The sequence below is a fragment of the Notamacropus eugenii genome, chromosome 7 (genome assembly GCF_028372415.1).
Source record: "Notamacropus eugenii isolate mMacEug1 chromosome 7, mMacEug1.pri_v2, whole genome shotgun sequence".
NCBI lineage: Eukaryota > Metazoa > Chordata > Mammalia > Diprotodontia > Macropodidae > Notamacropus > Notamacropus eugenii.
In genome coordinates, this window is record NC_092878.1 from 48,693,777 (window position 1) to 48,706,735 (window position 12,959).

The following is a 12,959-nucleotide window of genomic DNA, read 5'->3' on the forward strand; positions in this document are numbered from 1 at the left end:
TTCTCCCAACAGAATTATACTCAGTTTTGCTGCTTAAGTTATTCTTGTTTGTAAATTTATTCCCTTTGCATTTTGGAGTATTGTATTCCAAACTCTCAGCTCCTTTATAGTTTTGGCTGCTAAATTGTATGTAATTCTGACTGTGACTCCTTAATAATTAAATTCTTTCTTGCTTCTTATTTTTCTTTGATCCAGAAACTCTGGATTTTGTTTATAATGTTCCTGGGAGTTTTCATTTGGGGATTTCTTTTACAAGGTTAGTGCTTTCTATTTGCATTTTGTCCTCTGATTTGAAGTGATCTGGGCAGTTTTCTTTTGTGATTTCTTGAAATAATATGTCTATGCTTTTTTTTTTTTTTGGTTTTTAGGTACTACAGTGATCCTTAAATTTTTCTCCTCAGAATTTTTCAGGTCAGTTGTTTTTGCTGTGAAATAGTTTGTATTTTCTTCTATTTTTCAGTCTATTGATTTTGTTTTCATAATTCTTATCATCACTTATAGTCATTATCTTTTATTTCATCCATTCTAATGTTCAGAGTCTTTGTTGCTTGAGAAAGGTTTTGTGTTGAGCTCTTTGCTTTCTTCTACATTCTTCCTTCTACAACTTTGATTTCTTTTCAATTTTTTTTTTTACTACAGCATTCTCATTTCATTTATAAAAACATTTTAAAGTCTTAAAAAAAACCCTCTTGCTTCCAGGAATTCTAGTTGAATTTCTGCCCAAAGTTTTTCTTGAACACTTTGAGTGTAGATATTTTGCAGTCATTCTAGTCTTTTGGATTTGTCCTGAGTATTCCTGTCAGGATAATAATTTTTTTGTAGTGGGATTCTATTTTTGTTTTCTCATTTTTTCATTCCTTCCTGACTTTGAACTTTATGTTAGGGGTGGCTCGTGTACACTTCTGGAAGGCATGTCTGGGCTAGTGCTATAGCTACTTCCTGAGGAGTATTAAGTGTTGTATTAATCCAAGATAGCAGGCTGCAGACCTGAAAGCTTGCATTGCTACCAAAGTGGTCCCATCCAGAGTGAAGTCTGACTTGCAAATTCACAAAGTACTTAGGGGACTCTCTCCTGACTGGTACTCTAGCAGACAGTTACTATTCAATCACTGTTGGCCAGGTAGAAAACTCTACTGGTTCAGAATGATAGAACTGTTTGGCTCCTGTTTGGTCTGGGCTCCCTGTCCTGGTTATTCTACTTTTAAGGCTTCAAACTGGGCCAGAAACTAGAACTGAAATTTCACTCCTCTCTAGAGATCAGAATCACACAGCTGCTGCTTGCTTCTGAACTGATTTCTTCCTCAGTACAGCTCAGGGTCTACAACCTCTCCTGACACTACAATGCCATCCCTAGATGTTATATGGATTTACATCTCAGAACAGAGTAATGAGGAAGAGATCTATATGATGTCAAAAAGTAAAACTGTTCCAGGACAGTTCAAAGAGTAATTATCTTATACAAATGAGGTGTGAGAGGAAGACCAATGCAGAGGAATTAGATGGGGGAAGGAGGCTGTTAGTTCTGGAAACCTACTTTCATCAGAAATGGGTTCAGGGGGAAAAATGCATGTAGACAGAAGAGAATAAAAGTACTTTAAATTTAGAAAGAAATAAAACTCCAAGGGGGTAGGGAAGGGAGAGAGGATAAGGAGGGATCTTTAGAGAGGAAGGTAAGTGAATTGATTAAAGAAGGGTATATAGGAGAGTGTTTGGATTAACAGGAATGGGAGGATAAGAGAGGGATCTTTAGAGGGGAGGGTGAAGGGATAGGTCAAAGAGACATATAAAAGAGTGTTTAGATTTATGGAAATGGGAGGAGAAGGGCAAGATAGCTGGAGGGAGGGTAGGTTAAGTAATTGGAGTACAAGGTAGTTATTAGAAGTAAAGTAGAGGAGTTAGGAGACAAAAACCAGGAGTAGAATCTCTTAGGGAAAGTATATGTTTATATATGTATGTATATGTGTATGTATACCACCACCACCACTACCACCCACCATATATATATATATATGTATGTGTGTGTGTATGTTTATATATATGCATACATATGTGTAGAATCACTTAGGGAAAGTATATGTTTTATATATAAATATATATGTATGTATACATGTATTGTATATATCAATATCTATATATAAATATATCCATGCTTAGTTGTAGAGAGGGAGGAAGAGGAAGGAGGAAAAAGAACAAAGTAAGAAGTGTACAACAGAGAACAAAAGAAAACCTACAAGAAAGCAAAAAAAAGATGGACAGCTTTCAACATAACATTCAGTTTTTAGCATATTCTTGAAATGGAAAATTATTGCTACATATTCTGAATCCTCTCCTACATTCTGCTGTGCACGACATGGTTTTTTTTTTCTTTTCTTTTTTTATATTTAAGTTTATAATATATTTCTTTTTCTTTTCATATTATGTATTTGTTTTAGTATTTGTCTAAAATTAAAAAAAAAGATTTAAAAAAATGAGGAAGAGATCTGACAGTTGGCACCTGTTCCTCAATCCCGCACAAGTTTAAGCTCCTGTTGTGCTAGGTTTGAGACCTTTTCTTACCCTGACATACAGCTTCTCTTTGAACTGGAAATCTCCCCACAGCCTTGGACAACCTCATCTTCAATGTTTATAGACCTCTCTGTCTATCTTCCTGTATCTACCTGGGCTGAAAAAAAAAAAACTTTGATTTTTCTTGGATTTTCTAAGTAGGACTTAGTCTGATGTGTTGTTGGGTAGGTCAAACAGTGGATAAAGCACTAGGTCTTTAGCAAGAGGACCTGAGGTCAAATGTGCCCTCAGATACTTAATGTGTGACCCTAAGCAAGTCACTTAACCTAGTTTTCCTCAGATTTCTCATCTATAAAATGAACTGGAGAAGGAAAAGGCAAACCACTCTATTATCTTTGCCAAGAAAACCCAAAATGGTGTTATGAAGAGTCAAACATGACTGAACAACAACAAACAATCTGTTGTATATGTGGAGGAGTTTAGAAGAGAGGTGGCTCTCCGCTGTTACTGTTCCTGCTACTCTGCCCTCTTGAAACTTCCCTGTCTGACTTTTTTATTTATATGCCTGGCACTTAGCAAAGTGTTATATATGTAGGAGACAATTATTAAATCCTTGTTCAGTTGTTGACTGATTCATTTATGCTTATAGGTATAGCTATCTAGAGGCTCAAAAAAAGCAACCTCTCAAGTTCAGGATGGAAAGATTATCTAGACAATAGTTCACACATGAAAAAAAAAAGCCTAAAGTTTTTAATGGATTCAAGCTGAATCCAAGTCAAAAGAGTAATATGGCAGCCCCCTCCCCCTCCAAAAAAAGGAGCTAATGTCTCCTTGTCTGCATCAGAAGAACCTGTGTAGAACAAGGACAGTTATAGGACTGCTGTTATGTCCTGTTCATGTCACATCTTGGATATTGTGTTCAATTCTTGATACCACATTTTTGGAAACATCCTGAAAAACTAAACCATCTACCAAGGAAGGCAATCAGAACAATGATGGCATTGGAAACCATGCCATATTACCATGGATAGGTGAAAAGAACTGGATATATTTAATGTGGAGAAAGAAGGCAGGAGGAAAAGAATAGTTATCTTTGGGTATTTGAAAGAAGAATTAGACTTGTTTTCTTTGGTCCTGGAAGGTAGAATTAGTAACAGTGGGCAGAAGATTTGGAGGGGAAACTTTGTTGAAAGGAAAAATTGCTTTAATAATGAAAATTCTCCAAAAGTCAGGTTGTCTTGGGAAGTAATGTTTCCTATCCCTAGGGGTTTTCAAGTAATCAGTGCTTGATCTTTTTGGAGATCACCGGATTATAGAATTTGCACTTTGCTGTGGTTCAGTATGTTCGACTCTTTGTGATCCCATTTGGGGTTTTCTTGGCAAAGATACTGGAGTGGTTGGCCATTTCCTTCTTCAGCTCATTTTACAAATGAGGAAACTGAGGCAAACAGGATTAAATGATTTGCTCAGGGTCACACAGTTATTAAATGTCTGCGGGCAGATTTCAAGTCAGGAAGATGAGTCTTTCTGACTCTAGGTACAGCACTCTATCCACTGTACTACCTAGCTGCCCTAGAAAGGGCCCCCTTATCCATGAGAAAATTGATGCCCAGAGAAGTTAAAAAAATACACAGAGGAAGTGGCAGAACTGGAATGTTGTAGAGAGAATTCTTGCTCAGGTAACAGTTGAACTCTAGAGTCTACACCAATTCTGATTCCGTAATAATTACAAAAACAGTTTAGTCAAAATTAGCAGCAAGGAGACTCAACTCATCAAGCAGGTTTTAAGTCAGTGTTCCCAAGAGCCCCCCTGTCAAAAGGCATGGTGCCTTAGCACATAACAGTTCATCAGCAACTTGAATGAAGACATCAAAGGCATACGTATCAAATTTGGAGGTAATGGAAAGCTACAAGGGATAGCTAATGTAGTAGATAAAAGAATTACAATTCAGAAACACTTTGAGTGGCTTGCAAATAAGCAAAGGAGGTGAAATTGAAGAAGGATGAATATAATTTTGAATTGAATTTGAACTTAGGTCTTCCTGACTTTAAGGTAAAGTCTCTGTCCACTACACCACACTGTCTATCGAAAACCAGATTGGACCAGTAATGGGATATGATTTCTACCAAAGCCAATGTAATCAGACTACACTGAAGAAAAGTATAGTGTCCAAATGGAGAGGTCCCAGTGGACGCCATATTGGTCAGACAACATTGAAATTATTTTGTTCAATACCAGTTGCCACATTTAAGGGGGATATTAACAATATAGAAGGCATTCAAAAGAGGGCAACAGTAATGGTCTGGTGTCTAGAAACCAACCCTATGAAGGAAAGCTAAAAAAAACTTCAGTCATTCAGCCTGACATATGAATGAAAGGATTAGGGAAGGTATAATAAATATCTTTACATGTCTGGCGTGTTGTCATATGAGTGATTCCTTTTATTGTATGTTGCTACAGAACTAGGGGAATGGGTGGACTTTACAGGATGCATATTTTGTCTCAATGCAAAGGAAGAATTTCCTGATAATAACAGCTTGCTCAACAAAGAATGTTTTCTCTTGGAAGGAAACCAACACTTGACACTAGATATATTTAAGCTAGACTTTGATGTCTACCTGTCAATGATGTTGAAATGGGTGGAAGGTTAGATCAGGTGACTTCTAAGGTCACTTCCGACTCTAATATTCTATAATTTTAAGAAAAAAACTGAGAACCACAAACCCTCATATGACTCAGTGTCCAGATATTTTTTAGATTGTAATTTCTACAGCATATTTTTATCTTTAAAATATTTATTCTAACCTTAATAACCATCAATAAGAACCTTCACATATGCAAACAAGCATAAAAAACTATAAATGAAACTGTAACCTCCAAAATGTTTGTTTCTTAAAAATGCATATTAGCTTCATCTTTAATTAGACAGTAAGAAAAACATTCTGCTTGCTTCCATTTCACCTTTGCAACTCATTTACTTCTGTGTATTTTCATATTTTGTTGCTGTTATTATAATTTTTAAATTGATTTTCTAATGGATCTGTGATCTCCTTGATAGTCTGTCCATTGCCACAGATTCTTATTCATCCATATAAACCCAGCCTGTGTAAAAGTCACACAGGTCCATGTCTTCCCATAAATCCTTCATAGTGGTCTAGTCAAAATATAGGGGATTTGTCTCTCGATCTCATGACATAGCATAGATACCAGTAGAGCATATGGGAACATCCATTGTTTTATCCTTCACTTTTGCTATATGCCTGGCTCTTCTTCACTAACCCTCCTCTCTCCTAGGCCTATATCTCTTTGATAACATCTTATTCTGTTTCTTGTACACAATTCTTTGTGTCTCCTCACACCTCCTTTATGTTTCTCCAGTGCCTTTAGAATAAACTGCAGCTTTAATTTTTTTAGAGACTCTTTGAATTTCAACAACTTTAAGCAGTACTGCATCTCTGAAAAAAAAATATTACTTGAAAAATGGGTCTTTGTTTCAGGGAGAAGCTTGGGATCATTAAGAGAGTAATGTGGTATGCAAAAGGTAAAGCTCCATGTTTTTCTCCTCTTGTTCAAACCTAGCTAAACTCATCCATTTGCAGTATCTGTTCAAAGTACATGTGATGATGTACTGTCCCTATGGGTCATCCATTCAACTACATATCATAGTTGGCATAGGAGGTATTCTTTATCCACGTGGTGTTTCCAAGTGTGGACAGTTACGCTAAATCTTTTGAACAAATATGGATCTCATCAAAGAGAGTCTAGATTCTTCTGGACTTGATGTGATGAGTATATCAGCTACAAACAAAATCATCCAGAGGACCTCACCATTTGTTTTCTGTGCTACTATTCTCTACAACAGTGGTTGTAGAGAACCTACTAGCATATGTCTCACTATAAAAACTATTGAAATATTTTGTTTTTATATCCTCTATATTTCCCCAATGTATCCTTCTGTGTACTTCTTCCAGAAAGCTATTCATTATAACAAAGAATTAAAAAGAGAGGGGAAATAGGTCAACAAAGCTATGTGTCATCCAAGTCTGACACCATATTCAGTATTTCATACCCATAGTCCCTCACTCATTTGAATAAGAGAGAAAAGTATATTTTCATGAATCTGCTTTGGCGTCAAGCTTGGTCATTATAATTTCACAGCATTTAGTTTCAATTGTTTTGTTTTTCCTTCCATTTGCACTGTGTATATCGCTTTTCCTTATCCTGTTTATACTCCTTACTGTTTTATGCCCTGTTGGACATAATTGGAGGATCATTTTAGCAATGTTATCTCTGTCACTAGATCTTTAAAGGAATCTTGTGTGATGTTAACATATGCATGGAGTTTATCCTGTTGGAGGAGAGCCTAGAAGGCAAGTATTTTGCTTTGGGGTCAGCTATCAACTCTTTGTAGTTCACTCCCAAATTTATAAAACAGACCTTATCTATTTCCTGAATTACAGTTCTGTTATCAAATACTGGGGAACTTCAGCTGGGAGTTAGGATTGTTTTTTACATTTTTAAAATGAAGTTTTATTGTACCTAAAATGGCCCTTGGGCTATAGTATCCCTACCTCTACTATATCACTAACTACCTGCTATACATCTCCACATGAATCCCATAAATATCTCAAACTCAACGTATCCACAACTGAAATTATTTTTCCCCTCTAAACCCATTTCTTCTCTCAAAGGTCATCTTTCTACAAAGTCACCATCGTTTTTCTAGACACTCAGATTAACAACCTAAGAATCATCTGACTCTTCATCCAATCTACAAATATGTATTACAGCCGTATAGGCAAAACATTATGTCATGTGGTGAATACGAAAATGTGAAGAAGGAAACAGAAAGAATAATTTTGCCTAGTTGGGTCTCTCATTAAATTTTCTATAAACTTCTTTTTCCTTCAGATGCTCCTAATTGTTTTAGAAAATAACATTGCTCCTAACCTTCTACTAAAAGAGTTTATATTCTAAGCTGGTGGTGACCTGCACTTATGGTTGCCATAGTTTTCCACTTGTCATGGTGATCAAATTCTAATTAGATAATATAATTTCTAGACTCATTTGGTCTATCTACTGTAGCAATTAATTTATGTCAGTTAAACTTCCTTAGGACATGGTGACAGTATGAGTCAATATCACTTCTTTCATCTATCTTCCTTTGTGTCAATAACTTTTAAAAATAGGTCAGATAGGCTTTGCCTCAATTTTGAGCCATATTTTATATGCTACCATGATTTTTTTTTTTATATCTATGTCTTTTCTTCTTAATCAAGTCCTTGGGGTATATAGTTCTAGTAGTGGAATTACTGGATCAAAGACTACAATACTTTGTATATTGCCATATTCTTGTCCAACATGATTCTGCTTTATTTTGTAGATTATCAACTCCAATTACTTAGAAAATGAACGTATAGAATACCTTTGTATTTCCATATTTACCATAGTGGGTAAAGCCTAGCACTGAAGCAATTTTTGACTCCAGAGCCAAAGCTATAAATGCAGTGATCTTGTTGGCATCTCATTGGTCTCAGATTTGCTTAGGCAGCACGTTGAGGGGAAAAATTTACAACCTCGTGGGTCCTTGGTCATAAATGGGAATTCACTTGCCTGAAGTAATGTATCACAGAGGCCTTTGTAATTGTCTCTGTGGGTGGTCAGCAGCCATTTGACAGCAACCTTAAAAGTCAAGTTTTTCCTTTGCTGTTTATTTTACATTACATTTTTACTACATTTTGATTGAGTTTTCCCTCTTGGAGCTTGGTTAACGGCACATTTTATCCTCAGAACCACTAACTAATAATAAGATTGCTAAGTATTTCCATGACTCTAGATCTTTTGTGTGAAGGTGTGTTTTGGAACATGTTGGCAGACAAGTGTAACAATGACGGTGGGTTGCCATGGTTCTCTGGGAATTTTGATGCAGGGTATGTAGAGATGTGGCAAAGAATGACCTTGTACATTTAGCAACCGACAGACTAACTATTCTTGGGTAACTGGATTCTATGTGTCAGAAGGCTGGGTGCAGGCTGGTTATTCCGTATTATTAGTGTTCTGACTGAAGACTGAAGCCCTGGTTAATGACCTCAGGGGATCATAGTGCATTAATTAATTGTGCTTTTGTTTATCATTCCATTCTCAAGGCTAATTGACTAATTAAAGGCTTCTACCATAATATTCCTTCATAAGTGAAAGTGCATTTGAATTTCTTAGATCTTAGCTGTCATAGAAGAGGTCTATAGGCTCAGCAACTAAATTTCCATTTCTAAGTAGCTATTGATGAAGCAGGACAAAGCTCTGCTTGACTTGTCAACCCAATGGTTAAATGCAAATACAATTCATTGGTTGGCAAACTGTATTTTCTTCACCATAGTCATTAATTAACATTGACAGTACTCAATTCTATTGCTATCTTATAGGACTTTCCATTCCTCAAACCATTCTGTTCTAATGTCACAACTATTCATATCACATACTCGAGCTTTGTACCTGTTTCCGTCACACAGTGTTTATTCACCTACTGTGATGTCATTATATTGGTGCCCTGAGGTGATAACGAGAGAGGAATTGAAACCTAGGGCAGAGTGAAAGCATCAGGGCATTTTATTTCCAAATGGAGCAACAAACTCTTGCAAAGGCCATGCAAGTAACAAGGAAAATGCTAAACCAGGACAGAAACTCTTCCAATTGAACTGTTGTATTGTAGATGTAGTTCACCTTTTAAATGCTGGTAAAAGCTATTGGGCTTCTCATTTTTCTTAATCTCTGGGTTTCGTTAGCAAGAGAGTTGAATTAATAAGCAACTGCAACCCAGTGGAATGACAAAGCTGTTTGTTTTGTGATTATTTAATTGTCTCCGGCTTAAACTAACAGGATTAAAAACTCAGATAGCTGTGTCTTACAAGCATATGGCCTTTTTTTTTCATGACTAATCACTGGAGATATGTAAATGGTGTTTCCATAGAAGCACAAGAGGGAAATGTAAAAATATGTAATATAATTATGGTTCAATGAGAGAATAGCCCATCATGGATGACACAGAAATGTTTGTGGCAAAAGAATCAGGCAATTTCTTTGTGTGTGTCTAGCTATGGATCAAATGGACCTTCCTTTTTTACAGTCAGGGAGAGAGAGAATGTGTGTGTGTGTGAGAGACAGAGAGAAAGAGAGAGAGAGAGAGAGAGAGAGAGAGAGAGAGAGAGAGCCAGCTGAGTTCAGATTTAAAAGAGTTATCATAGGGGATGCACAAATACTGAGCAAAAAGAGAAATCTTTTGATGCAAATGTCACAGTCCTAAAAGGGATATGATAAAACCTGGCATCCTTTGAATCGGGTTCATAATGAGGACTTCTCAATAAACCATTCATTCAGCAACAGAGCTGCACATTCGTTTTCTCTCAAGATCATTTGGAAAAAATACAAAATTCTCTGCCTCATACCTTCATCACATGCAGAGGGCAACATCTGTTCAGTATTAATCTTCTTGCCACACTCCTACCTCCAGAACATGCTAAATAACTGTAGAAATTAACTTTATTGTTGAAATTGGATAGCCTTGGAGAAGGGAATGGTGATGGAGGGGAAGATATAGGTAGGTAGATTAGGGGTTCTCTATTGGCATCCCAATAAAACATCAATGGTGTCTTCCATTCTTCCTATAGGCCATATAACATTTTTTTTCTTCCATCAACAGATTTAGGAAATATTTTATATGGAAGAGAAGGTATTTTCCTTTCTCTCACAAAATACAGGGTGAAATGATAAGGATTTACTATGCCAATTTTTTAAAAAAAAATGCAATGTATTAGAGATCATACTTTATATACCAAATATATATTTTAGAATCTACCAGATTCATGTGAGTTTTGAACCTTAAGGCGATCAAAAATAAATAGGTGGACAATTGTTTCCACAGAGATTACTGGAGGAAAAAAAGTGGTGGACTCTTTGTCAGATGTACTTACTTCTGTGGTAAAGCAGTAATTTATTATGAATAAGGCTCAGTTATATCCTTGTAGTGTCTACAAGTGTGAAAATACAGTTCTCTTAGAATGACTGTTGGCAAAAACATAGTAACTGTCTTAGGAAGGTCACAGTGCTCTGTGTCCAGAGTTATATATGTTCCTTCCCCCAGAAGAGAACAAGTGCTTATTCTCTTCCTATTAAAAACAAAGCTAAGCAAGAAACAAAAAGAAAAATAAAATAAGATAGCAAGAAGGAGGCAGAATTGAGTAAAGGAAAAAAAACCAGACTGTCAGGATAATGGTATTGTAATCTTCCACCAACAGATGGAAGAAGGAAGCACTCAGACATCCTAAGATTAATCTATGAAAGCCCTACTCTAATGCTCTGTTGGGGTGGTGAGAATCCTGTTATTAGCACTTGGGTGATGAGCAAATATTGCACAAGGAGTGGGATGATTGGGCCCTTCCATTTTCAAGGTCTACACAGTAATGCAAAACTTGCATTCCCCTAAGCACAGATATAATTGTACGCACTTACGCTTTCTTGATTTCATCTCTTCCTCTCCCCCCACCCCCTGGGATAACTCCATCAAATAGCTATGGTGGATAAGGATGGGCCTAGAGTCAGGAAGATTTGAGTTCAAATGTGGCCATAGATACTTACTAGCTGTATGATCCTGGGCAAGTCAATTAACATCTGTTTGCCTCAGTTTCCTCATTTATAAAATGGGAATAGTAATAGAATCTATCTTAAAGGGCTGTTTTGATGATCAAATGAGATTATGTTATTTAGTACTTAGCATAGTGCCTAACACATAGAAGGTGCTTAATAAATGCTTATTCCTTTTCCTTCTACCTTCCATAGCCAGCAGTATCTTAGTGAGGGTGAGATATGGTTGCCTTTGCAACCCCCTCTCCCCAAATTTATATCCTTGTTCAGTTCCACAGAAGGCATATTCCTTAGGTTTGTCTCATGGAACACAAATTAGAAACAAAAAGTGATATATATAGTATATCAAAGAAATTCATAACTGGAAAAGGAAATAAGCCTCTTTGACAATGACAGTGTGGGCTAACAGCTGGATAATCCTTGTGTATCATTGGTACCCACATAATGTAAAGAAACTTGAAGGAGGGAGGCTCTTCACAGTTGCATGCTGACTGGCCCCTTTGTGGAATATTTTCAGGAGGATGTGGCCAAGGTCACACAGGTTGAGAAAGCATGGATGGGGTATAATCTGCACAAGCGGAGGGAGTGCCTTCGTTGATATGATTCCCAAATCCATTGAAATATTGAACTTTAAGGGGGACGCTAGGAACTAGAAGCTTGTACACAGTTCCCTTCAAATTAAAGCTTAATGCATAGTCATAGTTGGCCAGACTACATACCATTTCTACTTCCCCTCCCTTCTTCTCTCATACCACCCCTTGAGTCCTTTCTCCTCTATCACTCTCTATCACTTTTTTCCAAAGCTCTACAACAACTCATTCATAAAACACTCCATAAAGTGTTCCCTCTGACTCCCAGGTTCCTCTAGGTACTCCACTCCAGTGCAAACTCTCCATCTTTCTTTGCACTAGTTTCTAGTGATAATACCAAACCTTCCTGGTGTCCTTGGATAAACCTATTCCTCAGGATGACTGAAGATTACCCAGGATGCACTGAGTTCACTAGATTCAGATGACTCTGGAGGAGAAGTGAGGCTGGTGACCTGCACAGCCCTCCCTCATTCAAAACAAAGTCAAGTGCAAGTCATATCATCATTTCTCTGATGGCACGGTCTTCTTCGGCAATGAAGGACAAACACAAGATAAGCCCATGGTATCGAGGGCAGCTAGGTGTCCATAATCTCAGGCATAGCCTTTTCTCCTTTCTTGGCATCTTCTACCATTGAATAGACTCTCCATACCTTAAGAAGCTTATCTGAATTGTTGTGACTAGAAAGATTTTTTTTCCTGGTGACCATTCTTTTGTTAATGGACCTTTCCATCACTCACCTTCAGTTGACAGACAAGTAGTCTTTCATGTGATTTATATTTAAATCCCCTCCATTTTGGTAGAATAGCTAGCATAGTCTTCAAGAACACAAACAAACTAGGTCTGTACTCCAAAGAGATCATTACAAGGGAAAAACCCATGAATATGAAAATATTTATAGCAGCTCTTTTTGTGGTGGCCAAGAATTAGAAACTGAAGGGATGCCCATCAATTCATCAACTGGGGAATGACTGAACAAGTATATGAATGGTATATGAATGTAATGGAATACTATTGTGCTATAAGAAATGATGAACAGGCAGACTTCAGGAAAACCTGGAAAGACTTACATGAACTGATACTGAGTGAAGTGAACAGAACCAGGAGAACACCGTATACAGTCATAGCAACATTGTGCAGTGATCAACTTTGACAGGCTTAGCTCTTCTCAGCAATGCAATGATCTAAGACAGTTCCACAAGATTCATGATGGAAAATGCTATCCACA

General features: G+C 37.0%; 1 long non-coding RNA gene across 1 annotated transcript in view; it reads left to right on the forward strand.

Annotated features, from left to right (window-relative positions):
• The first annotated feature begins 4,248 nt into the window (after positions 1 to 4,248).
• The window catches only part of LOC140513162 (uncharacterized), a 43,563-nt gene continuing 34,852 nt past the window's right edge, over positions 4,249 to 12,959 (forward strand). Inside the window, exon 1 of the long non-coding RNA XR_011970086.1 lies at positions 4,249 to 4,401. This is a non-coding gene — a long non-coding RNA (uncharacterized lncRNA). The remainder of the gene's footprint in view (positions 4,402 to 12,959) is intronic.